The following is a 27000-nucleotide window of genomic DNA, read 5'->3' on the forward strand; positions in this document are numbered from 1 at the left end:
ATTTCAGATGATCTAGGAAACAGTTGGTGTCTTCAATATGGGAGGAAGTTTTTGTACTGTGGGTTGCAGGTGCTGATCAACTAAGACTGATATACGTTTGATGGGTGCTTTGAAGCCAGCAACTATAGGACAGCTAGGATGACTGGTTTTGTAGATCTTAAGAAGAAGGTAAAATATGGGTGTATGTGGTTGGGTGAGGTAAGTAGTTCTGTGGATTGAGGTGTTAGTCCTTGTAAGGTTTTAAGGAGGCACTGCAGGTCAGTTTGAATCACAGGGATGATATCTTGATGGCAGGTGCCGGAGGTGTCAGACAGCTGGCATAGACCTTCACTAAAATACTCCTTTTGGTCACGTACCACATTGGTAGAGCCTTTGTTTGCTGGGAGGATAATGCTGGAGTCATCAGCTTTTAGGGAATGTAGAGTGTGGAGTTCTGCAGAGGACAGTTTAGGATCATGTTGTAGGGACTTGAGAAAGGGTTGGATGTGAGGAATGCTTATAAGGCTTGTAAGAGATGATTCTGAGTAAGTGGTGGTGGATGATGTTGGAACCATGGTTGGAACTGATCAAGGCAGGGTTCAGTGTCAGATTTTCTGTTGCAGAGGTATTTGAAACTGTAAAAGAGCTGGGTGTGGAGTAGGATTACTTCCAGAAACAGGGACTTTCAACATCAGGCCTTTAGGAGTAACCCCAAGGGACAAGCAGGTTTCAAGGAACACAATGTGGGACCTTAGTTTTGGTAATGCAAAAGCATGTTTTTGAAAAGAACAGATGTAATATGTGGTGGGATTCAGCATGGAAAGAGAGGACAGTTTGTGAAATTGTGGGAGCAACAACATGCAACACAGTCATTTTTGTCCCCCCCCCCCCCCCCCCTTCCTGCCCTTTCAATCCTTCTGTTGGAAGGAGGAGCCATGGGCTCCAACAACACTCTTGAATTGTTCACTGATGATGTCTTGGCTGATGAGCAACCTAAAATGGAATGGCTACACAAAACTGTGGGAGATGCAAGTGCCAGGCAAAGATTTATTAGAATAGTCTTAAGAAAATATCATTCATCCATGAATGAAGTATCTTTTGAAACACTTTTGATTCTTGAGCACTGCTCATGTATCTGTGATCCTTACTAGGTTGGCTTCATTGAATGGATGAATGATCCAATGAAGAGTGGTGAATTTTTTGATGGGGCTGTTCAGTATATGTGTAGATGGGTGATCCAATGAAGAGTGGTGAACTTTTTCATGGGGCTGTTTAGTAAATGTGAGAGCATTACAGAGCAGTTCTACAAACTGCAGTGGCAGATACTGTAAAAGAGGTTTACTTTTAAAATTTCAAGAGCATAAATTTTAAGAACAGTTGGGTGACATATTGCTTCTTCCCATATTTGCCTTATGAAATGACTATAATGATAAAAAACAGAGAAATTAGTGATATTCATATGGAAGTTTGTCTTATTAGTTCTTCCCACATACAATTTGTGAATGAAACAGGAAAGGGAGGGTATGATAGTGGAATCAGAAGTACCCTCCACCACACACCATAATGTGGCTTGCAGAGTGTAAATATAGATGTATACAGTACTTCTATTTGGTTTGTTTAGTATCAGCTCTTCTTAAACATGCATAAATGAAATATAGCGAATACGAAGAAGAGGGAAAAGCCATTAATATCAGATGACAACCACAGTGGTAACTGATTGACTTCTGGGGCGTGTTACATCCTTTAAATATATAGGGGTTATGAAGCAGTTTGATGTGAAACAAAATTCCACAATCAGCTTCAGGAAAATGAAAAGAAAGACTTATATTCAGTGAGATAATTATGAGAAAATGAAGTGTTTCTATTAACAAAAGTAAATGTAAAACTCCTAAAGTATGCTCCATCATTTGGGGGAGAACAAAGGGGTATCAGTATAGATCATTACCAGATTCATATGCCAGAAAATGTCAGACATGTTGAGAGACTCGCTGGCAGATCAGAAAAGGTTGGTATAATTCCATGTAGCAAAACTGGTCAGGTAACTTAAATTGTTAAAGGAAAGGCAACATTGATCTTGTGAAGCCCTGTCAGGTAAATGCAGAAATTCTATTTTCAAGATAGATTGCACAGTAAATCTCCTGTTTCCATTGTACAACTCATGCAGCGATAATCAGAATTAGGTAAGAAAGATTAGAAATATGTGGTGGCACACTTATAGATTTTTTTCTCTTAATGTGTACTAGAATGCAATACGACAAAGGGTAGTTAATATTGACACAACATTTCTTAAATTCATAGTGAAATTTATCTATTGACAGAACACAAAATATAAACACTACTGCATTAAAAGTCCACAGCTGAGCATATTACTTGTACATGGTGAAACAGAGTCCAAACAAAGAGATTGATCTGAGCTGTAATTAAGGCCACTCATTAGTCTGCTAAAGAGTTGCATAATCCAAGTCCAGTCTGGTTGGTGTGGCAATCTATGTGAGGAAATGAATAGGTGTAAGTGCAACTGGGATGAAAATGACCTTATATTGCATTACTTCTCATTCAGTGTAAGAGGATCTGCCCAGGCCACATTATGTTCCAGTGGGTTGGTGTTGGCACTGTGTAGGCTATGGACAATTCATCTGTGACCTCAGTGTTATATTTGATAGCTGAAACTATTTATATGTTTATATCTGGTGCATCCATGAAACCAGTAATGTTACTATCACAGCTTATTGGAAATGGTAACGCTTTTACTTCTTCTGTCTCAGATGACAGTGCACTGTCATTGTTACTGCTGCAGTCAGGAATGGAACCATGCCTGCTCCAGCACATGACCAGGATAAAAGATCCTCCCTCCTCGTAGTTGGCCCATACAGCACATATCAACCTTTTTCTTGGTGGCTATGTGAGGAAGTGTGCTAAATGCAGGAATGTCATGGCCAACATGTGTGAACAATCAAGGGGTTGCTTGTGGGTATATTCTCCCTTGTACTTGATGGGACAGAGGGAGAAAGAGGCAGGGAGCAGGAAGAGAATTGGGAACAGGCACCAAGCAGCTCAAAGGGAGGCAGCAGGTGCGCTGGCTAGGAATGAGAGAGGGAGGGAGGGGGTATCAGGTGTATGGGCTAGGCATGCCTCCTAAATTGGGTGAATGCTACCTTTCATAAATCATTTTAGTTTTCTTTTGAAATTGAGTAATATTTCATGATTACTTTCATTTTTTCTCAATTCATTAATTAAAGTATTTAAGTTTAAAAGTTACATCTAAATCACACAGTGAAATTCATTGAATAATTCATATTTGCTAATCATTTTACATAAAAAATTAGTATAGAAATAACTATTGATTATCTTTCACTCTAGAAAGATTTTTGAATATCTGAAGCAAAGTTTTAGTTACACAATTACACATACTGCTACAAAATCATTAGAAACTGAAATTGGTGTAAGGAATGTTATTGTTTACATGTAGGATGTTGTAAAACAACCTACATGAACAATGATACTGCCCATTTTGGAGGTGTCCCCCCATGGGGCTCACAACTCTTACATGAGTTTGTGTGTAGCACACGTGGGGCTTCAAGCTCTTGCAGCCCGTTCTTCCTTCCTGGGCTGCATTTCCTTCCTTGCGACCCTCCCTCCCTGTTCTCACTCCTTCCCCTCTGCCCCCTCCTACCCCGCTTTGTATTCTTACTTTTGTCAACCTGGCTATATACCTGGTTTCTTATATTCCTTCTGGTTTTGTTCCCTTTGCCTTTTCATTTCCCCTGGAGGTGCTATCTCTCCTCTCACAGCCTGAGTCTGACTACTTATTTCTGGATGTTGCACCATCCTCATTGGTGATGGATGGTGACTCAGCAGCCTGATTGGCTCCAGCCTGTTTGCCTCCCATTTGAATCCCCATTCTGTGCTTGTTCAATGGAACTGTAATGAATACTACCATCACTTCCTGGAATTGCAATTACTTATCTCCTTTCACTTGGCAGCTTGTGTCATTCTCCAGGACTCTCATTTTACTGATGCTCACTCAACCCTTTGTGGGTTCTGTGCTTTCTGTTGGAAATGGATCAGCCCTGTGAGGGCTTCCAGTGATGTTTGCATGTTGGTCTGTATGAACGTTGTTACTACATGGATCCCCTTTCATACTGCATTGGAAGCAGTTGCTGTCCTGTCTCACTTCAACCCTGTGGTCATGGTTCTCAATCTCCATCTCCCTTCTGATAGGCCATGTACGTCCACTGCCCTAACTGTTATCCTTCAGTAACTCGCCCCTCCATTTCTCCTCCTTGGGGATTTTAATGCGCATCACCATTTGTGGGGCAGTGCTTTTTCATGTAGTTGGGGGCTCCTCATTGACGAAGTTTTTGTGGACCACAACCTATGCCTTCTTAATGGTGGTTCCCCTACTCATTTTAGTGCTACCAGTGGCATTTCTCTATCATTGATCTTTTTCCTCACTTCCCCTTGACTTCATCTTTCCTCACAGTGGTCACAACACGATGACCTCTGCAATAATGACCACTTCCCATTGATTCTCTCATTCCCTTCTCACCTCCCAAAAGCCAGGTTACCCTTCTGGGCTTTCCAACATCTTGATTGGCTTCTACGAGGGTTATTCCAAAAGTAAGGTCCGATCGGTCGCGAAATGGAAACGACTATGAAAATCCGATAAAGCTTTGCACAGATGTGTTAGGTAGTGTCTCTAGTATAACCCCAGTTAGCATCACGTCGCTCTTCTCATTTCTCAGCTCGCAGTGAGTGCGTAAAGATGTCTAGAAAATAATGTCTGCCGCCAAGTACGAGGGCCTGGTGAGAAATTTCGCCTGAAGCTATGCAGCCAACATTACATAACTGTCGTGCTGTTTCGTCTTCACGACAATTCTCAGCCGCATTCTGCAGGGGCAATGAAGATGCTCCTGCATCGTTTTCAAATGGAAATGTTAGATTACCCACAATACAGTCCGCAATTGTCTCCCCCTGAGTTTCATCTCTGGTCACATGAACCGCTGTCTTTGACGACAACATTTTGACACAGACAACGAGGTGTAGGCCAGCGTGGAGAATTGGCGGAAAGCACTGGCGGCTGCCTTCTATGATGAGGCTATTGAAAAGTTGGTACAACGCTATGACAAAAGTCTAAGTCAGTACGGCGACTACGTAGAGAAGTAGCTGAAAGGTGTAGCTAATTGTTACAAGTAAAACATTTCTGATGTTCACTGTGGTTTCAATTTGGCAATCAATCGGACCTTACTTTTGGAATAACCCTCGTATATACCCCACAGGCTGTGTTTACACCTTCTTTGTCAGGTTGTATTGATGAAGTCATTTGTGGTCTGTCTGATAAGATAATTCACACTGCCGGCATTCCCCACTCAACATGCCCTGTTTGTCACTGGCCAGTTCCATGGTGGAGCACAGCCATGCCACCACTATCTGTTATCGCCGTTGCGCCATGCGACATCTTAAGCAGCATCCTCCCTCTGCTGATCTTATTACCTTTAAATATCTTCATGCTAAAGCCTGTTATGTAATCCAGTGGACCAAGTGAGTGTGTTGGGAAAGCTTTGTCTCCTCCCTAGGTTATTCTGTCCCTTCATCACAGGTATGGATTACGCTCTGCACCCTCCAAGGTTGTCAACAGCAGTCTTCCCTTCCGGGCATTGCCCTTCCAGATGAGTTTGTACAGATCCACGAGTTCTCGTGGAACAATTCATGACCAATTTTGCAATGGGGTTAGTGTCAGCCTCCTAACCAGCTGCCCTCCTTCTCCAAAAACAGCAAGCTGAAGCTTCCCACTTATATTTTACCCCTTGTCAGATGAAATCCTACAGTGAGCCTTTTACTGAATGGGAACTTCTTCTGGACCTCTCCTTTTCCCATGGTTCAGTGTCTGGCCCTGATTCCACCCATAACAAAGTGCTCCACAACGACAATATCTCCTCCAGGTGTTTAACTGTATTTGTCTCCAAAACAATTTCCTCCTTCAGTGGCAAAACCTTATTATGGTTCCTGTTCTTAATCCCGGCAAGGATCTGTTGTCCTTTGATAGCCACTGGCCAATCAGCCTGACCAGTATCCCGTGCAAGTTAGTTGAACAGATGGTGGCTCGTCAGCTCAGTTGGGTCCTTGAATCTCGGAACCTTTTCTCTCTTTACCAGTGTGGCCTTCAGGAGGGACAGTCTCTGATTGATCTACTTTGATTGGAAACCGCGGTTTGGCAGGCTTTCTCTTAGTGCTGTCATCTTGTTGCAGTGTTCTTCAATTTTCGTAAGGCCTACAACACAGTTTGGTGCCATCACCTTTTACTCATGGTCCATGAGTAGATTTTTATTTGCCAGTTCCTGCCCACCTATTAAGTGGCCTTCTTTCCCTCTTCACTATTAACTGACTTGTGGCCTCTGCCAGACTGTTGGTCACCCCTGCTCTGTATGTGGATGTTTTCTGTATTTGGGCTAGCTCACACTCAGTGGTCTCTGTGGAGCAATGGCACCAAGGTGCCATGCTTCTGCATGGACATTCTTGCACAGTTTTCAGTTGTCTCCTCTTATGTTGTGGGTAGTGCTTTTTAGTCACCATAATTTGGTCCATCCTGATTCAGAGCTCTACCTTGATGCCCAATAATTGACCATGGTCCCCCAGTTCCATTTCTTAGATCTTCTTTTAGACAATAAGGTTACTTGCTTGCCTCATATCCATCTTCCAAAGATTGGCTGGATTTGTAAATTCAGTGTTCTTCGCTTTCTTGCCCGCACCTCTTGGAGTGTGGATCATTTGACTCACCTCTGTGTTTATTGAGCATTAGTTCTGTCTCGTCTGGACTGTGGTCATCAAGTTTATGTGTCAGCTGCTCCTGTTGCACCCGGATCACCATTTTGGTATCCATTTAGCCACCAGTGCCTTTCACACTAGCCCTGATGATAGTCTTCTGGTTGACACTGGAATCCCTTCCCTTTCAGTTCAATGGTCCCACCTCCTGGTTTTGTATGCCATCACTATCCGCTCTTCCCCTGCTCTCCTATTCTATTCTTTTTGCAGCTTCAGGGTGTGACTCATCCTTTGCCTGACCTTGAGTGGGTTTACTGGTAGTGTTCTGCTTCGCATCTCTCCGCCATGATTTCCGTCTCCCGTCCTTCTCCTCTCCTCCATGTTTCCTCTTGACCACCCCTCCCTTCGTTAGTTCCTCAGCATTGGACTGATATGTATCTCCCCCAGGGTCTGAAAACCTCCATCGCTCCAAAGGTTTTCTGTTGTTTGCTCCACCCATTCTTATGGGAGTTTTAGGATGCTACCATTTTTTACACTAATGGTTCTAAATCTGCAAATCATGCGGGATATGCCTTCACTACCTCTGTTGGCAGGGAACACCATCTCTTGCCTGCCACATGTGAGGTGTTCACTGTGGAACTGATGATGCTCTCTTGGATCATCTGCTTTATTAAATGGTCCTCAGTCACCTGAGTTTTGTTACATACAGACTCAATGAATGACCTTCAGGCCGTCCCTAAGTGTTTCTCCTGCCACCTCTTGGTCTCTGCCATCCACAACCTTCTCACTGATCTTGCCAATGGTAGTTGTTTGGCTGATTTATTTTGAGTTCTCAACCAAGTAGGTATTCTGGGTATTGAACTTGCTGATCGTCTGCCTGGGAGGCAGCCACTTACCCACCATTTTCCACGACCCCTCCAGGAGTGAATTTGTGGCTTTACATCAAATCCTAATTTGCTCAATCGTGGGCCAACTCTTGGGGGGCAATCAAGGAGACTCCCACCATGTGGCATTCTTCCCTCCACCTCTCCTGGTGGGAATCTACCATCCTCTGCCATCATCATATCAGCCATACTAGATTGACCCATGGTTTTTTACACTGCAATCAGCTGCCCCCCTTTGTAGTTGTGGGCTCCCCCTCATGGTAATTCATATATTGCTGGACTGACCCACCTTTTGGCCCTTTTCACTACATCTGCCGTCCCACCTTCCTTGTCCCAGATGCTAGTGGACAACATTTGAATGATTATGTCTGTCCTCTGTTTTCTCTGTGAAAATGGTTTGTCCTCCCATATTTACGTACCTGAATTTCCCTCTGGAATTGGAGTCCCTTAGTTAATGTTGGCATTTTTTATGGAGGCCTCGGCCTTGCCTCCTCACTGAGCAGTTTCTTCCCCTCTTTTCTTTATGTTTTATCTGGACTTTTGGGCTGTCTTCTTCCCCTGGTGATGAAGCCACTGTGTTGTTATCATGGTAAGGTGTGGGGATTGGGAAGGGCGCTGGTGACTCAATACACATTTTGTACCTGGGGTGCTGCTCCTCTCACCATCTCCCCAAACCCCCCCCCCCTCCCTACCATCCTTTTCTTTACTCTTCCTGCTGCCGTGACATTCCTTTTACCTCTTTGTTTGTCTGTTTTCCCTTTCCCTTGAATAGTCTGTGCTGTTTGTGTTGTCCCCCCCTCTGATGATGGTACTCATGACCTCACTGTTTGGTCCCCTCCCCTCAACCAACCAGCCAACCATTTCCGAAGTGCAGCAATTGTCACCATCACTACACAGTACTGGAAAAAGAACAGCTAATCATGAAACTTTGAGCTGAATTGGCAGTAGTACAAGAAGAGTTAGTGCAATTGTTAATTGCAGTTTGCAGTAGTAATCTTAGAGCCATATCAGATGAATACGCAAAAGCCTTCCAAATCAGTGAAAACATCCAATCAAAGTTTGAAAGTCTGCAGTGACTTGGCAGACAATATTAATAATAACCTCAGACCTCTAGCAGACAACACAGTCATCTATACTGAAGTAGTGTCCAAAAATCTGCACAAATATTGAGTCAGGTCTTGACAAAATTTCAAAGTGGTGTAAAGATTGGAAATTTGCGTTAAATGTTCTGAAATGAAATGTAAAATAGTACCCTTCACAAAATGCAAAAATGTAGTATCCTATGACTAGATTGTCCATGAGTTGCAAATGAAATCAGTCAACTCATTAAAATACGTGTGTATAACTATCAGGAGAGAAATGAAATAAAACGAACAGAAAGACTCTGTCATAGATAAAGCAGATGATAGACATTAGTTCTGCTGTGTTTAAGCTAATTGCTAACCAGGTAGCAACTAAACACACATTCACGTCCATTGGCTGGCCAGGCATCATCCGCCAAAACCAGCAGAAGTACCTCCAAGACAAACACTGACCCGCACTTGCTTCATGTGTTAATAAACTTTTGAGACAATGACAAAACAGGTTGGTATGTTGTCCACATGTCTGTGGCAGCTGCCACAAGAGGCACCTGGAGCACTGCGAGCAGAGTGCACATTCGCTGTAGTTATGAGCACCATTTTACCTCCATGATGTCATATGCCCACAAGTAGGTCACTTGGTATCCATGCGCTGCAACAGTTTTTATGCCAGCGCACAACTACGGAATGGCAATTCACATTGGGAGTGCACCAGTGGCCCCTTGCAGTGTCCATCATCCTGCAGTTCCAATGATGACTTTGGACCGAGTTGCTACCAGCTAGCCAACTTGGGATCGCTGCCATCCGAAGCTATGTTTAACTGCCAGCAGTCTTCATTGTGGCTGTGCAGAGACTTGACCTCTTGATGCTCTGGGCATCTGCAACTTTAGTATCTCAGCTCATTACTGTGATTGTGTTTGGAGACAGCCTTCTCAATGTGTGGTTCTTAAGACTCAGACTAGATCATTTAATTCATGGCTTCATCATTCTAGGCAAACAGCTAAATGGTGACTTAAAATTACTAGAAGTGTTTCGTCAGGAATGGCTTTTGGAAAATCATTTTTGTGTTTAATCCTTATTATTGCTTCAGGACTGAGAAGAGTAATTTTTATGTTATCAGTAATAAACTTGTTGTGATTTGTTTACCTTGGCATAAATCTTTTCATACCGAATTCAGTACCAGTAATACCAGGTTCATTAGTAGCATACTGGGAAACTGGAGTCAGTCTACAAAGGAGATTATGTGACCAGTCCTAGAATATTGCTCAAGTATGTGGGACCTATACCAAATAGGATAATAGAATATATTGAATGTATGCAAACAAGCCAGCATGTTTGATCATAGGTTTGTTTGAACCATGGTAGAGTGTCACAAAGATGCTGAAACTATTCCACCAATCATCCCGTAAAAACCTGCCAACAAAATTTCTAAAGCCAGCATTAAGTGTGGAATCTAGGAATATTCTACAACCCCCTAAGTAAATCACTCAGATTGTAAGGAGGCAAGACAAGGTCAGTCTAATTACAGAACACACTGTGGTGGTCCCACCTGTTTTTTACTTCTTTGTTTGTTGATTGTTGTCCTTGGTGTTGACATACTGTGTTGCTACACTGGCTGAAAAAATGGGTTGTGGATTCTGACAATGACTACTGCAAATTATGTAGCTGACAGGTGCACAGTTGTGTTTCATAGTACTTTAATTTCACTGTTCACAACTCCCCAATAATACACAGTTCTATATGTATGGCCAGTGCACTATTGTTTAACTTGTGATAAGCCTCATTAATAGTTTGCATGCAAAACTCCACATACTGCTACAATAGTTTCTTGTTGAACGTCTACGAGCAGTAAAACGTAACCACAAAGTTCACAGTTCTTGAAGAATAATCAGATACGTATGGAGCAGACACTGTCACTGTTTTTACACATGGCCTAATTGTTTAGCACTTATTCCACGGTTAATTTGAAGCATTGTTGTTGTAATAACCAGCACAGGTTTCTCGTCTGAAACTCTGCCATGGACTGAGTGTCTCGTGACCCAAAATCAGGCCCTTATACATCCTCACAATAATAGGTGCTGAACTACACATTGTTCGAAGTTTAATTTACAGAAATTACAATTAAAACTTAACTCACTCAATTAATTGAATACATCGAAAAATTGCATCTTTTTTTAACAGTTTCTTCTACTACAAGGTTTAGGCCAAATTATTTGTTTAAATAATGAAATTAACAAATATAGTTATGCAAACAATAATTTTGACAAGTCTATTAATTACTTTGGAATTAATGAAGGACTGGTTTTGCTAACATGTTTTTTAATAGAGCTAAATAGATACTTTAAGATTACTAGTACTTCGTCTTCCAAAAGTTTACAATTATTAAAGAATTTATATTTGTTTATACATCAACAATAGAATTTAAGTTACGGAACAATTACTGATTTCACCCTATAATGAAAATTACTGTCTAAGAATAACCAAAATACAACATACCAAAATACATACATAAAAGTAATCACAAAATCAGATCTGGTGTTATATTATTTAAAACTAAAGGCCAACCTTTATCTTATATGAAAATGCAGATTATATTCAAGTATGTTAATGATAATTAGTTAAAAGTAACAAAACAAATTTAAAGAGGCAGATGGCAAAACAAGAGGGGAATTAAAATTATCCCAACTTGCTCCATCATAACACAGAGGCATTCAATGTTATTCTTCTCACAGTCCATACTCAGATGGAATCTGAAGAACCTCTAATAAGTCACACAAAGGAATACATCCTCTGCTTTGAAATTCACAGTGTTGCTCAGAGTATAGAAGTAAATTTAGAAGTCTGATAGCTACAGTTTAGTTATCTCCATAGCTCTAGTGCATTGGTGACTGTAAACAAAAGCATACAGATGGTCCAAGGAGTTCAGAAGCAGCCAGACAATACAAGGTGTAAGATACAAGTTGAGGATAGAAAGGAAATTGTCAGAGAGTTCATAAGGCCTCTTGGCAGGGCAGTAACCACAGGAGGGGGATAGCAGAACTGTTATGGAACTCGTTGGGAGATGATTACCAAGTAACTAGTGCTTTTAAGCCATGCAATGTCACCTGTAATTAGGCTCTTTGAGAAAGGATCTTGGAAAAGATAATTTAATAGTAGGGCTGTAAAAGGAATTACTAAATTTTGTACTGTATGTATTCAGTAATGTTGAGACACATGAATGAAATGAAACTCCATGATCAGTCCCTGGAGACCATGCAATGTCAACCAGATTACATATCATCTTCTGCCATATGCCATCACATGGATGCACTTTTGGAGGGGCAGCAGGTTGGCACACCATTCTCCCAGCCATTGTCGGCATTTAGACCTCAGAGCCACTACCTCTTAATCAGGTAGCTCCTCAGTTGGCGTAACAATGTGAGTACACCCTGGCCCAGTCCTTCCACCAAGGAAAAATCCTTGGCAGTTCCAAACACCAATCCAAGATCCCATGCATGGCTGTTATCTACACTGACCACTAGCTACAGAAGTGGACTTGTTGAGACACATATCCATTATAAACGGCGAAATACAGAAACTACCAAGTCGGCATAAACTTACAGCAAAGAAGACTGGTGAGTAATGAAACATTTCTAATACACCAAGTCTGCCAAATGTAAAGAATTGGAGGAACACAAAGACTACTGTCATGGTCCAAATCAAGCGTCAACATCCTGCAGGGAATAAAACATTAGTAATGAAATTTTCAGGCAGTAACAAAATGATGCTCTGAGTCTCATGGAATATTCATTACTTAGTAGCCAATTCATAAGCTGTGCAACAGCTCCATGTAAAAATGATGTGGTGGGCTACAATCTGATTTAAACCTTTGAAGATGAAGATGTCTGAAATGTTGCTGAGAATGCTGCTTGTGCTAGTGTAAAGGTCACATCTCTCTTGTAGCAACATGAATGGAATGTGTGGAATGTGTAAATTCAGAGCTTGGAAAATCACTCAACAAAGAGAGCATTCATGTGTGGATGTGGTTGATGCATTACCCCTCAGACAGATCATACAGTGCTTGGTTTGCACCTGAATACTTCTGGTAAGAGACTACTTGCTTTGCTAATTACCAGAAGCATCAAGTGGCATACATCCTACATCAGGTGTTTCAGATATGTTCCATAGCCCATTTTAGGATATAATTATACACTCCTGGAAATTGAAATAAGAACACCGTGAATTCATTGTCCCAGAAAGGGGAAACTTTATTGACACATTCCTGGGGTCAGATACATCACATGATCACACTGACAGAACCACAGGCACATAGACACAGGCAACAGAGCATGCACAATGTCGGCACTAGTACAGTGTATATCCACCTTTCACAGCAATGCAGGCTGCTATTCTCCCATGGAGACGATCGTAGAGATGCTGGATGTAGTCCTGTGGAACGGCTTGCCATGCCATTTCCACCTGGCGCCTCAGTTGGACCAGCGTTCGTGCTGGACGTGCAGACCGCGTGAGACGACGTTTCATCCAGTCCCAAACATGCTCAATGGGGGACAGATCCGGAGATCTTGCTGGCCAGGGTAGTTGACTTACACCTTCTAGAGCACGTTGGGTGTCACGGGATACATGCGGACGTGCATTGTCCTGTTGGAACAGCAAGTTCCCTTGCCGGTTTAGGAATGGTAGAACGATGGGTTCGATGACGGTTTGGATGTACCGTGCACTATTCAGTGTCCCCTCGACGATCACCAGTGGTGTACGGCCAGTGTACGAGATCGCTCCCCACACCATGATGCCGGGTGTTGGCCCTGTGTGCCTAGGTCGTATGCAGTCCTGATTGTGGCGCTCACCTGCACGGCGCCAAACACGCATACGACCATCATTGGCACCAAGGCAGAAGCGACTCTCATCGCTGAAGACGACACGTCTCCATTCGTCCCTCCATTCATGCCTGTCGCGACAGCACTGGAGGCGGGCTGCACGATGTTGGGGCGTGAGCGGAAGACGGCCTAACGGTGTGCGGGACCGTAGCCCAGTTTCATGGAGACGGTTGCGAATGGTCCTCGCCGATACCCCAGGAGCAACAGTGTCCCTAATTTGTTGGGAAGTGGCGGTGCGGTCCCCTACGGCACTGCGTAGGATCCTACGGTCTTGGCGTGCATCCGTGCGTCGCTGCGGTCCGGTCCCAGGTCGACGGGCACGTGCACCTTCCGCCGACCACTGGCGACAACATCGATGTACTGTGGAGACCTAACGCCCCACGTGTTGAGCAATTCGGTGGTACGTCCACCCGGCCTCCCGCATGCCCACTATACGCCCTCGCTCAAAGTCCGTCAACTGCACATACGGTTCACGTCCACGCTGTCGCGGCATGCTACCAGTGTTAAAGACTGCGATGGAGCTCCGTATGCCACGGCAAACTGGCTGACACTGACGGCGGCGGTGCACAAATGCTGCGCAGCTAGCGCCATTCGACGGCCAACACCGCGGTTCCTGGTGTGTCCGCTGTGCCATGCGTGTGATCATTGCTTGTACAGCCCTCTCGCAGTGTCCGGAGCAAGTATGGTGGGTCTCACACACCGGTGTCAATGTGTTCTTTTTTCCATTTCCAGAAGTGTATAAGGCACAGCTGCAGAATAAGCAAGGGTACAAGTTGAAACAACTACTGGCAGATGAAAATACTACAGCATGGGCAAAGTATTAGATATTAAACAGCACTTGTACAGTGGCTTCCATCTAAACAGGAATAGAAAGGATGACCGTATGACATTCGTACAGTGAAATGAAAGGGCAGATGGAATGTCAGCAGATGTGTTGTGCTCATCATATGAAATCGAACATATACATCTCAGCAGATACATGCTAATATTATACTACCTGTGAACTGATAAAAGGAAAAGGGAATTGGATGTATATACAGAAACTGAGTTAAATCCCAGGCCCTACAAGTTACTGAAAAGAGTTGAACATCCCGTTGAATAGTGTGCCACAATAGTGAATCACAAATCATACAAGCTAGTAGTACTGACAGTTTATAGGTTATCAACAGGCAGGATTTTAAGCTTCATAAAGTGGATAGATATGGTTTTCATAAGGATGCACAAAGTTAAATGGAGAATTATTGTTTGTGGAGACTTTAATTTTGATTTTCTGTCAAATACTGCTGATCAAGGACGCTTAGAATTTTTGATGTCTAGTTTTGGAGTATTTTTCTATATGAGGATTGAAAGACATAGTGCAACAACTATTGGCAATTTATTTTTAGACCCAATTATGTTATATGGTTTGGATATAAAAACAATAGCCAGTGGTTCATCTGACAATGACTGTCAAATGTTAACTAAAATATACTGACCAGTTAAATACAGAGCATAGAAGAAAAGTGTTGCTTCAAAGAATCTTTAACAATAACTCAATCACAGTTGTTATAGAGCAATTACAATAAGTTTGTTGGGAAGAGCTGTATCAGGTATGTATAGATGGAAAAAATTTATTTTTTAATTTTTTCCTACAGAACTAAACTCAGGTAAAATTGAACAGAGGTGAGAGCAAGGTTTGGATTACTCGTGTTATTAAGGTGTCTCATACTGGGAAGGTGGAGCTTGACCTAAAACAAACTGTAGGCAAGAGTTAACACTCCAATACCAGCAGTACTGTAAAATGCTCCAGTCTATCATTAAAGAAAGGAAAACACCTGCACTATGCTCAAAAAATAAAACTCTCAAAGTGCGTAGCAGAAACAACATCGTTTTAAAAAAAATATCAATCCAAATTAAATGAGGCCCTAGAAAATAACTGTGGCAAGAATGACAGTGCTGAAATCACTGGCTGCCAAATCCACAACACACCTAAAACTAAATAACCAAATACAGATGCATTAAATATAGTTCAGGACATATTGTTTGCACCACCAACAGTTTCAAAAATGCAACCCTTATGGAGATTATAAAATGCATCAGATCACTAAAATATAGTAGTTCTGCTGGCTATAGTGGTGTTTTAGCTGAGTATTAAAATTTTGTACTGACATGATAGGCCTTCATAAAGTTATGTTTATAATTAGTCAATGACACTCCTAACAGACTTATATGTGCTGTATGAACACCTACCTATAAAAGTTGAGAAGAATGAACCACACCTAATTTGATCTATTTTTCTAAGCAGAAAAAAATAACCTGCTAGCGCCAGAATTAGACATTAATGGTCATACACTAAATGAAACAGTGTGTGAAAAATTCCTTACTCAATAACAAAATGAAGTCAACAGCTAGATAAACCAATGAAGAACTTCATTTCAGCATGTTTTGTTCTTAGATGTGTCACTCATTGTGTTGATCTACAGACAAACGTGTTGCTACTTTGACATGGAATTATCTTCTGGGCAGTGGCTGAAGAAAATGGAGTATTTATTCAGCAGAAGCAAGCATTAAAAATATTGTGTTGAACAGATAACCATAAATGTTATGGAGGAGCTTTTAGGGATTTTATTTCTTCCCTAACCATTTACTTTTTAATTGTTATTGTCACTGATAATAAATATCAGTTTTAGTTGAATTCTGATTAGCACACTCACAGTCCATGGCACTAAAATAATTTTTATATGCAATTGGCCCCTATGTCTTGGGCTCAGAGTTGAGTTATGTGCTCTGATGCAAAGGTAATCAACAACCTCCCATCTGATGAACCTAGGAATTCTTACATTTATGTGATAATACGTATACTCTGTTATGGTATCTATGGTTAGTAACAAAGCTGAATTAAGTACAAACTGTGCAATTCACACCCACAGTATGAGAAGTTAAAACCATCAGTTTGTAACAACCTTTCTTGTCATGACATACTATCCTACACAGTCATTTCTTAGTTATGAGGTTCTTTTCTGGAATTTTAAGGCAAAATATATGGATACTACTTTTAGACAGGAATGGGCCACAAGGCTTACTGCACTAAGTGAGAGTACATCTGCCTATCATTGGTGCATATCAGCAGAAACATTATCAGGTGCATCATAAATATTTCTATACACAGTCGTGAAACAAGAGGCAGTTAGGCACCAAGGAAAAACAAACAAAAAAACTTGAAACAGCATTCTGTATCAGGGAATAAAATGATATAATGAACAGCTCCAGGAAATGAAAGAGATTACTAAAATACATTTGTTAAAAAAGGCAGCTAGAATATTCTTCATAAGTAATGCATACTATACAATTAAAAGATTACTTGGAGGATTCAGAGTACTGGTTGATAATGAAAGCGGGTAACTACCACACCCTGTTGCATTTCAGTGCATGACCACAGTTTTCTTCTTTACAAGAAAATCAAGTGTCAAGATTTAAGTGCATGATAGAAGTGGCTTCTCATTGTCCCGAATTCAACATCTCACTCACCATGGTGGAGGATTCTGACTCAGTTTCTTAGGTAGACAGAGGGAAGTACAGGAAGGCAAACATAGAGCATAGTTGAATGCTTGTGGCCCTGGAGTCAGTTTTCCAAAAAGACTGGAGTTGGTGGAAGGGGCGTGGCAACATCTTCATGGCCCAGAAGCCATCAGAGCATGTCCTCAGTCTGTGCAGTAATGAAGAGCATAACTGTGTTTTATTTTGCAGTTTATCTCGAGCAAATTTGTGTAAATCAAAGAACATTGTATAATTGGGGGCCAACCAAATAAGGAGGCAGCTGTTATGACACTGACCTAATATTCGTGAGGATGAAGTTTGCTCTTTCTGGTCACTCAGATACAGGTTTTCTGTGATTTCCCTAAATCACTTCAGACAAATGCTGGGATGGTGTCTTGATTGTAGCATAGAGCATATGTATTTATTCTTTGTACATGTATATTTGAGCTATTGATTTTTATTGTATTACTATGTAAATCCTGTATCATTGCTAGATTATGTTTAGATGAATAAAAAAAAATCCTTACAGACTATGCATTCCTACATAAGGTTCTGAGTGCTGTTTTATGCTATAACACAAAGGTCTATAACAGGTTACCAGCAGACATCTCACAGGAAATTTAAAACTGTCAGACATTCAAAAACAAAGGAAAGGAATACCTGATTATCCATTTCTTCTACCAATTATCTTTTTATCTAGTTTCAATAATTGAAAATTCGTGCTAGCTGTATGACACGTAACAGTGTATTGTAAACAGACCTCATTTATTACATATATAAATGGCTATTCTTTCTGAAAACTACCCTTGCAATCAAGTAAATATTAAGTTACCAATAGAAAATAAATAGCAGCAATATACCTAATGAAGCAGTAGCTTTTTTTGCAAGAGTAGTGGCTCCTCTTGTAATTTAGTAGCTCTTAACTTTAACTGGTGTAAGCACAAATATATTATCCAGTTACATTAATCAGAACAGTTGTCAAAAGCCTGAATAACTCAAAAGCCTGAATAACCACCTTTTGCAGTGCAGATAGCAACAAGATGTGCAGGAAGAGTATCAGTGAGGTTCTGGAAGGTTCTGACAAGGATGTGGAGCCATGCCAATTCCAGTGTCATAGACAGCTATGCTAGGTTTCTTAGTTGAGGATTTTGGTTGCCAGTGGTGTACAGTAAACTAATTCTGGTGCTCTTCAAACCATACATGTACACTGCGAACTGTGTGACATGTTGCATTGTCCTTCCGGCAGATACCTTCATGCCAAGGGAAAACAAACTGTGTGTAGCGATAGATCGATACATACTAGTGCCTTGCAGAATTGTCAGGCCACTCAAGGAACACCATGAAAATATTCCCCAGACCATAACGCTCCCTCCTCTGGCCTGGACTCTGCTGACAATTGTTGCAGGGTGTCTGATTTCAGACTTTGTGCACTGTACACGCCAACGGCCATCTGTGTGATGGAGCATAAAACATGATTCATCTGAAAAGGCCACTTGTTGCCATGCAGTGGATGTGCAGTTGTGGTACTGGTGTGTGAATTCAAGCCTTCATTGCTGACGAACAGAAGTCATAATGGGTGCATGAATGAGACACCTGCTGTGGAGCATTATTTGCTGGTCGATCATTGAGGAGACACAATTGGTAGCCCCTTGTTTCATCTGGGTTATCAGTTGCTTGACAGTTACATATCTATTTGCTCATACACATCTCCACAGCCATCATTCACCCACTATCTATGGACGTCAGATAAATCACTCCATTTATGCATTACAAAAATGGCTGAACTGTGTCCCCCCCTCCCGTCCCTCCAACATGCTTCTCTACTGCTAATGCTCCCACTTGCTGTCTGTGATTGATCATTGCACATTGACATTTGACATAGGTGGTGGTCACATTAATTTAACAGGACTGTGTAGTAATACACGGTATGGTAATAGTTTATAGCTAACACGGTGTACAGATTAAGTTTCTGTGATTTGCCTGTCTTTTGATAATGTATACCTTGAATCATTTCACATCCCAGAAGGTTCTCATTTTTGTTAGGATCTATGTGATATGATGCATGCATGAATGAATGAATGAATGAATGAGTGTAGGAATTCCAAAGTCCCTAAAGATACATCTGTAAGACGTTAGGTCACTGAGTTTAGACAATATTATTCCTAAACATTTCTGCAGTATAAATATGTACTTGAATTTGCTGCATTGCTGCACAATATTATGTATTATTAAATTATGGAAGGAAAGAGTATAAAGTATTCCCATCTGTAAATCAACACATGGACAGACTTTTCTATGAGCAAAGCAGGCAAACAGCAAACAGAACTTTTTGATTAATGCATCCACATACCAGTTTCACCTCCATTTGTTATCCATCTGATCTGTACTTTTTGTACCTGTAAATTATTTTTGTGTATTTGCATGGAGTTGCATAGTTTGAGTTTTGTAAGAATGAGAGTTAAGCTGTTTGCTGTGTACCAACTGAAACCAGTGGTGAATACATAGGAGACACAAGAGACCCCCACCCCCACCCCTCCCTTGTGGGGCCACCCGCATTGCCACCCGTGCTGCCCTTGCGAGTCAGCCTGCATGCTATTCTTTTGTCAGTCGACTTCACTGGATTGAGTTATCGAGTGGTTGTACTTTCCTACATAGCATCATCGTGTTTTATACTGAGGTGGATGTCGGGTGAGATACACCAAACAACACCAAAATATAATCAGGAGTTCATTTATTTACCTCTTCACACAAGTAAGGCATACAGAGAACTGGATGGCAGAACAACACAAAGATAATGTTTTGCTAGGTTCAAAGATGATACTCAGACCGATACTGGTGTCCTCATCGGCACCACATAGCCTCCCCCCCCCTCCCCCCCGCAATACGGAGTACGCCTGAGTGGCCGGAGGGGGGGGGGGGAGGGAGGTGACTATGGGGTCGGCAGGTGTGGTCCACGTGAGCCAAACCATGGTCAGCTCGACAGCCTCGTCGGGGAGCTGTGTTGGTAGATGACGTGAAGGGAGGTCCGGCCACCGAACCTGGAAGTCGTTTAAGCGCGCCGGGCGTCGTACTGGGCGTGCTGGTCATGCAGTGACAGGTAAGCCATCGGTTTGCAGGAGGAACAGAGTGACGAGACGATGTCTCCGGTGGGCGTGGTGAACACATGAAGCATGTCCAGGTCGACGTCAGGCGAAAGGAGAACACATTTCACCAGGTGGCAGGGAATGGCGGAGGTTGTGTCATGAGCACCGGATGAAAGGAAACATACAACGAACAGTGTGTCATCGCGTAGTATTATAGAGATGTCGTGGATTATGTCCGGGGGGAAAGGCACAAACACCTTGAGCGAGGGCACGTTCAAGATGGGGGGGGGGGGGGGGCGTGAGATACCTCGACAGGGCGAGGCAGGCGATGGGGGAGAGGTCGAAGGCACCGGAGGAGGACCCGGCGGCGAGGGGGTGATTGTAGGTAAGCTCGATGTGGGGAGCATGTGATCCCTCAACGGAGTGCGTGGGACTGGAGTAGAGGGCGAGGTGGGAGAAGAGCTCGACGATTGGAGCTGGAAGTCACTTGACTCAGTGAGTAAGTCTGACGTGGAGGGAGTGGTCGGAGCGTCGTGAGCTATGACAGTGAGTGGCATGGTCGTGGCCTGAAGGGGGGTAGAAGCGGGCTTGACATGATCAGGCTTAAGTCTGTTGAGAGAGACTGTAACAGCTGAATCTTTTATCTGGATGTCATAGGTGTTGGCTGAGCACCAGAGAACTCAGTACGGGCTGATATATGGGGGTTGGAGGGGAGCACGGACAGTGTCATCTCGGAGCATGACGTACTCGCAATTGTTCAGAGATTTTGGGGCGTGAACCTTAGGGCAGGAATGGCTGGCGGGCGGAGGGATGTGGAGGTTAATGAAATGGCGTCAGACGCGGTCCACGAAGGAAGGTAAGTCAGACTGAGGGAAGGAAGTGGGAGGGCTCACAAGTTCGCCAGGGAGAACAATGTTCTGGCCGTATACGAACTCTACTATTGTGCCTTTGAGGTCTTCCTTATAGATCGCACGAATGCTGAGTAGCACAAGCGGAAGGGCCTCCGTCCAAAGAGAGTCATGGCATCGAAGAGCCGCCTTGAAAGTGCGGTGCCAGCGCTCAACTAGCCCATTACTTTGCAGGTGATATGTTGTGGTATGGATGCGCCGGATGCCACAAATGTTAAAAATCTCATTGAACAGGGCTAACTCAAATTGTCTGCCCTGGTCAGTCATGATGATAGCTGGACATCCGAAGCACGATACCCATGACTCAACGAAAGCTCGAGCAGCAGTTTCTGCCGTGATATTGGGGAGTGGGACAGCCTCGACCCAGTGAGTTGTTGGGTCAATAGACGAGAGAACATAAAGAAAGCCATTAGAGGGGGGGAGAGGGCCAAAAATGTCAATGTGAATATGCCGGAAACGCCCAGAAGGGATCGAAAAGGTGCCGAGGGGGGGTGAAGTGTGCTTGTGTACTTTGCAGCGTTGCTGGCAGTCCTTGTTGACATTTCTCCACACAAAGCACTTTGCTACGAGGCAGGAGGACACACGAACACCGGGATGAGCTAAATCATGCAGTGCGTTGAAGACAGCTCGACAGAGTGTGGTTGGGATGAGGGGGGCATAACGTGCCCGTACTGTCGTCGCACCAGATCTCACCAGAAATGCCAGGGAAGGTGGTGCGGACGAAGTGTAGTGAAGAGGTAGAGTCTGAAATCAGGTTTTGTGTGTCCTCGTCAGCGGGTTGGAGGTTAGGCAGGTCAGAGAGGTCTAACAGCGAATGAATGCCGTCGACTTGAGAAAGGAAATCAGCAACTATGTTGTCAGCACCCTTTGTATCTGACATCGGTGGTGAACTGAGATATGAAGTCCATGTATCTGAAACGGCAAGGAGACGGGTCAGCTGGCGGGTTTGAAATGGCCGCAGCCAGGCGATTGTGGTCTGTTAAAACATAGAAAGGGCATCCCTCAACATCGGTCTTAAAATGCTTGATCACTTTGTAGACCATGAGCAACTCCCTGTCAAACACGGAATATTTCCGTTGTGCATTGGTGAGCTTGCGCGAGAAGAACTGCAGAGGCGAAGTTTGGCCGTCGACTGTCTGGCTAAGGACAGTGCCGATGGCAGTATCGCTCACGTCTGTGGTGATGAAAAGCTGCACCTTGGGATGAGGATGCGTGATGGTGCAGGCCTCAGCAAGAAGATCTTTCACGGCAGTGAAAGAGTCAGTCATAGCAGGGGCCCATGGAACGGGCCGAGATCCAGAAGTCTTGGTGCCTGCCAAGGCGTCCGTCAGTGGAGCCTGAATCTCCGCAGCTCGAGGTAGATGATGGCGATAATAATTAACCATCCCCAGAAAGTGCCAGAGCTCTTTGAATGTCGAAGGTCTGGGTAGGTTTGGTATTGTTTGTACCTTGTCAGGGGGCGGTGAAATGCCATCGGCAGAGACCCGAAAACCAAGAAAAGTGACAGAGGGTTGATGTAGCTGCAATTTTTCCTGGTTGGTCTCGATGCCTGCTGCTGCGAGTGTGTCCATAACAGTTTGCAGGTGTCGAATGTTGTCCTCGACGGAGGAGCTGAACACAAGAATGTCATCAAGATATTCAAAGCAGAATTTTAGGCTGAATAGCACATCGTTGATGAGGCATTGCCAGGTCCGGGTTGTGTTGTTTAGCCCGAAAGGCATGAATCGAAACTGAAATGACCTGGCTGGGGTAGTGATTGCTGCTTTCTCGATGTCTTCAGGAGCCATGGGGTTCTGGTGGTAGGCCCGTTTGCAATCAATGACAGAGAACGTGGTCGGACCTGCGAGGGAACTGGTAATGCCAGCAATGTTGGGAATGGGGTAGGTGCCCATAATTGTTCGTGCGTTTAGTCAACGGTAATCTCCACACATGCGCCAAGACCCGTCTTTCTTGGGTGTCATATGAATGGGTGTAGACCAGCTGCTGGCAGAGGGTTCGATGACGCCGGAGCTTAGAAGTTCAGAAATCTGTTTTTTAAGGTCGGAGAGGTGCTCGGGACAAAGTCGACGTGGTTTACTGGAGATCGGGGGACCTGGCGTGAGGCGAAGCTTGTGAACCATGCCGTTGGTGATGACGGAAATGTTGCCGGCGGTACAGGATGCGGTTTGCTTACAATGTGAGGCGGGCGGGGCAGGCTAGGCGAGATCGTGGTGTTTGGAGCCACTCGGCGGATCCGACAGGAGCCGAGGCGGTGAAGTGTCCCAGGAGTCAACGTGACAAAATGGCCGCTGGCCTGAACCAGTGGCACCGTGGTCGGGTGAGCTCGGTAGAGCTTGTGAAGCGTTAGTGAGTCCATTGTCCGAGTGCGCGGCCTATGGCAGCAGGGTCGCGGGCGAAGCGCTAGGTGCGAATGCACTGTTTGTGTTGTCAGTGGCAGTTGCACAGCGGTGCACAGGAGCCGAAGTTGCATAGTTTGAGGTGCTGTCCATGAGGGGAGGGGTAGGAGCTCTCAGTATGGGAACACGTGACGCTCGTCGCGCATGCGCACTCGTGTCCGGCCGAGTGTCAAATGCTGCCGTGTTAGGGGGTGTGTGGTCCTGTGGAACTGTCAGTACACGTTATGGTAGACTTGATAGCACAGTTGCAAGGGGTAGCGGGGGGGGGGGGGGGGGGGGTAAGCACACGGAGACTCCATTGCTGGGACTACAAGCAGATTCGGCACACTTACTGACCTTGCTTTGTCCTTGCTGCAGTGTCTGTAATTCCTTTGCTGCGTCGGATAGCTGGAGCTGAGTTTCGTGGAGCCGGAGGGAGAGCTCGAAGTTTTCCTTGCGTAGGCGAGCGACGTTTTCAAGCTCAACAAGGCACTTGTGCATTGTTTTTTGTAACGTCATTGACGGAGCTGAGAATGTACGGGTGAGATGAGCCTGGACCGATGTGTCATGGGGGGGGGTTTGCTCCACGGAGCGCAGGGGAAGTGAGTTTTGGAGGGGTGATGAAACACGGTGTTTTGCACTAGGTCTGGTGAAAGTTTGTGGTGTTGCAAGAAGTCAATACCTAGTATAGGTTCCTCAATATTGCACACTAAAAAAGTCCACTCGAGTTTGCAGTTTGTGGAGAGTGAGACGACGTGGGAGGTTGAACCCAAGCATTGTAGTTTAGTAGAATTCACAGCTAGCAGTGAAGTATGATGAGGGCGGATGTTCGACGACACTAAGGACGTAGGGAGCAGCGAAACATCGGCGCCTGTGTCCACTAGGAAAACGTATCCCGACGAAATGTCTTTAATATAAAGTCATTTGTAATTATCCGATTGTTCCCGGGCAGAATGTAGCACTGGGAGGTGCCTGTCATGTTGTGCACAGGAGGCAGCTCCCGGACCTACCTGCGATTTGCATTTGGGAAGCAGCAGGGTGGTCTGCAATTCCGTGCCGCCTCACCAAACCGTGTGCGGAAGTATCAGTATGGGTAGTGCGGCTGGCAGGATGGTCTGCAGTTCCATGCTGCCTCACCAAACCGTGTGTGGAAGTAACAGTATGGGTAGTGCGGCTGCATTTCCTGTGGAAAGTTCGTTGCCAGAGGCAGTGGCCGAGGTTCAGAGGCCGCAGCCGGTTTGGTTGCAGAGGGGGCGTCACCAAGGGTGGAGTTGGTGATGTCCCAGCTGTTTGTATACTGCGTCCTGGAGCGAGCAGAAACTGTCGGTACAGTGCGGCGTCCGGCCGCAGGATGAGGAGCCTGAACCTGAGACTTGCCAGGTAGGCAGTGGCTGGCAAAATAGAGCAGTGATGCCTCATGTAGTTTGTCAGCAATTGTCATTCGTTGCTCGACAGGTTCGGGAGACCTCTGAGCCAGAGCAAAGTGGATGTCGGGAGGTAGTTTATCTGTCCAGATGGCGAGGAGAGCTGTGTCGGAGAGTAGATCACTGACTAGGGCCTGTAGCTGTCTCCAAAGTTGTGAAGTGTTGTCATTGCCTACTTGCTCGACATGGAGCACTTGCCGTATTGCTGTCTCAGTTGAGCGCACAAGCCGCCATAGAACTGTCTTTTTGGCTAGAGTTTACCGGGTAGCTGAGTCCGGGCTATCAAACAGATCAGCAATCAAGACCTCCTCGTCGTGCAGGTGAGTGATAAGGCACATAAATCTGGTTGATTCGTCGAGTTTGAAAAAGTTGAACACTTTGTCCACAATTTTGAACCAGGTTGTTGCCCTGTTGGGACTGAACGGCAGCAGCCTTGGTAAGTGTTGTAGAACATTCGGAAGAACAGGGTGCGTTGAATTCGTCGGGGCACTGGCTGAAACGAGCTGTTATTGCTGCAGTATTCCAGGAGAGAGTGTCTCCAGGGTATGTGGCAACGATGGCTGGTTGGGTGGCAGCATAAAGGTGACGCATTGTGGTTGAGCGCAATCCGTCGCGATGTGGAAGGCCGACGCAGGTGAGACACCGTAATGTGTCAATTGCGGTTGTGGAAGTTTGACTGGAGCTGGCACGGAGGCGACAGGTGAGAAAAAGTTCAAAGTTTGAAAACGCGTTCCAGTCCGCGGAAAACTTGATGTGCGATCAGAATTGGAGCCACTTATGTTGCAGGGAGGCTGCGGAGGTGCAGGCTGTCCAAAAGCACAGTGAGGAAAATGATGTCGAACGTTGGGCAAAATGTGTGAATGTTCACTGTTCATAGTCACTTCACTCAAAACGGTGTGCAGAGAAGGTGAATGTCGTCGCACAAAACACTGAGGCGTAGCAGTAGGACGGAGATGGAGGTCAGGCACAGATAACAAGTGATTGCTCCTGTTGCAGGCCAAGGTATTGAAGCAGGAAGGCATGTGCTGAAGCTGAACCGAGGCAGACGCAGGCATGGTCAGATGCTGAGGAGGTTGACCTGTGAACAAAGCAGTTCCAGCCATGTAGCAGGAATCCGTGTGGTACTGCATGGATTGCGGCATGGCAGACCGTTGTCCTGGCGGTGGTAGGTTATTCAACGAGGCATTTGCAGAAATCGGCATAGATCCCACACTGCACGGAGATCCGTAAGAGGTGACTTCACCGTCAATGAGGGAGGGCACATGTGGCAGGAACAAAGGCGTCTGATAGCAGGAGTCATGCACACTCCTAAACTCACTTATTGTTGCAGGCACGAAAACGTATGTAATTGATGAGTGAGAGGCATCGTGTTGCAGTCCTGGCGGGTGTACATCACCCGCAACACGATGCATGTTGATCACAAAATCCGGCGTTAGGCATTGGGTGGAAGCCATTGTTCGAATGTTGTGTTGATGTAATACACGCAAAAATAACCAACACGGAGGCCGCGGACACAGTAAAATGGCGAAAATGGAATATGTTACAACTCGAGGTCACCAGTGAGGTGGATGCTCGAGTGAGATACACCAAACACCTTATAATGAGGAGTTCATTTATTTACCTCTTCACACAAGTAAGGCATACAGAGAACTGGATGGCGGAACAACACAAAAATAATGTTTTGCTAGGTTCAAAGATGATGCTCAGATCGATACTGGTGTCGATCTCATCAGAGCCACAATACTTTTTTGTCTGGCACATAGATAGCTAACACATACCTATGAGAGAAGTCACAGCCATTCTAGTCATCTCAGTACATCATTCTGCCTGGCATTTGTTCGAGAAAAGTCAAATATTCTACTGTTTTGTGATTAAAAGCAGACTAATGGGAGAGATGCTTCCATACAAGCAAACGAGCATAAACGTCCTTCATGATTGTGATTCTGTTATGCAAGCATTGTCTGTCTGACTATCCTACTTTGCACATGCTGTAAAAAATATTTGCTTGTCTACCTGCATCTATTGCTACAGTAGAAAGAAGTTTTTCAGCAGTGTGACGTACAAAGACATGGATGAGGTCGACAATGGAGTACGATCGACTTAATGGCTTAGCTCT

General features: G+C 44.4%; 1 protein-coding gene across 8 annotated transcripts in view; it reads left to right on the forward strand.

The window, feature by feature from the left end:
- LOC126146981 (uncharacterized) overlaps positions 1–27000 on the forward strand; it is a 148478-nt gene that overhangs the window by 89432 nt on the left and 32046 nt on the right. The gene's annotated exons all lie outside the window — the stretch shown is intronic.

The sequence above is a fragment of the Schistocerca cancellata genome, chromosome 2 (genome assembly GCF_023864275.1).
Source record: "Schistocerca cancellata isolate TAMUIC-IGC-003103 chromosome 2, iqSchCanc2.1, whole genome shotgun sequence".
In the NCBI taxonomy this organism is placed as follows: Eukaryota; Metazoa; Arthropoda; class Insecta; order Orthoptera; family Acrididae; genus Schistocerca; species Schistocerca cancellata.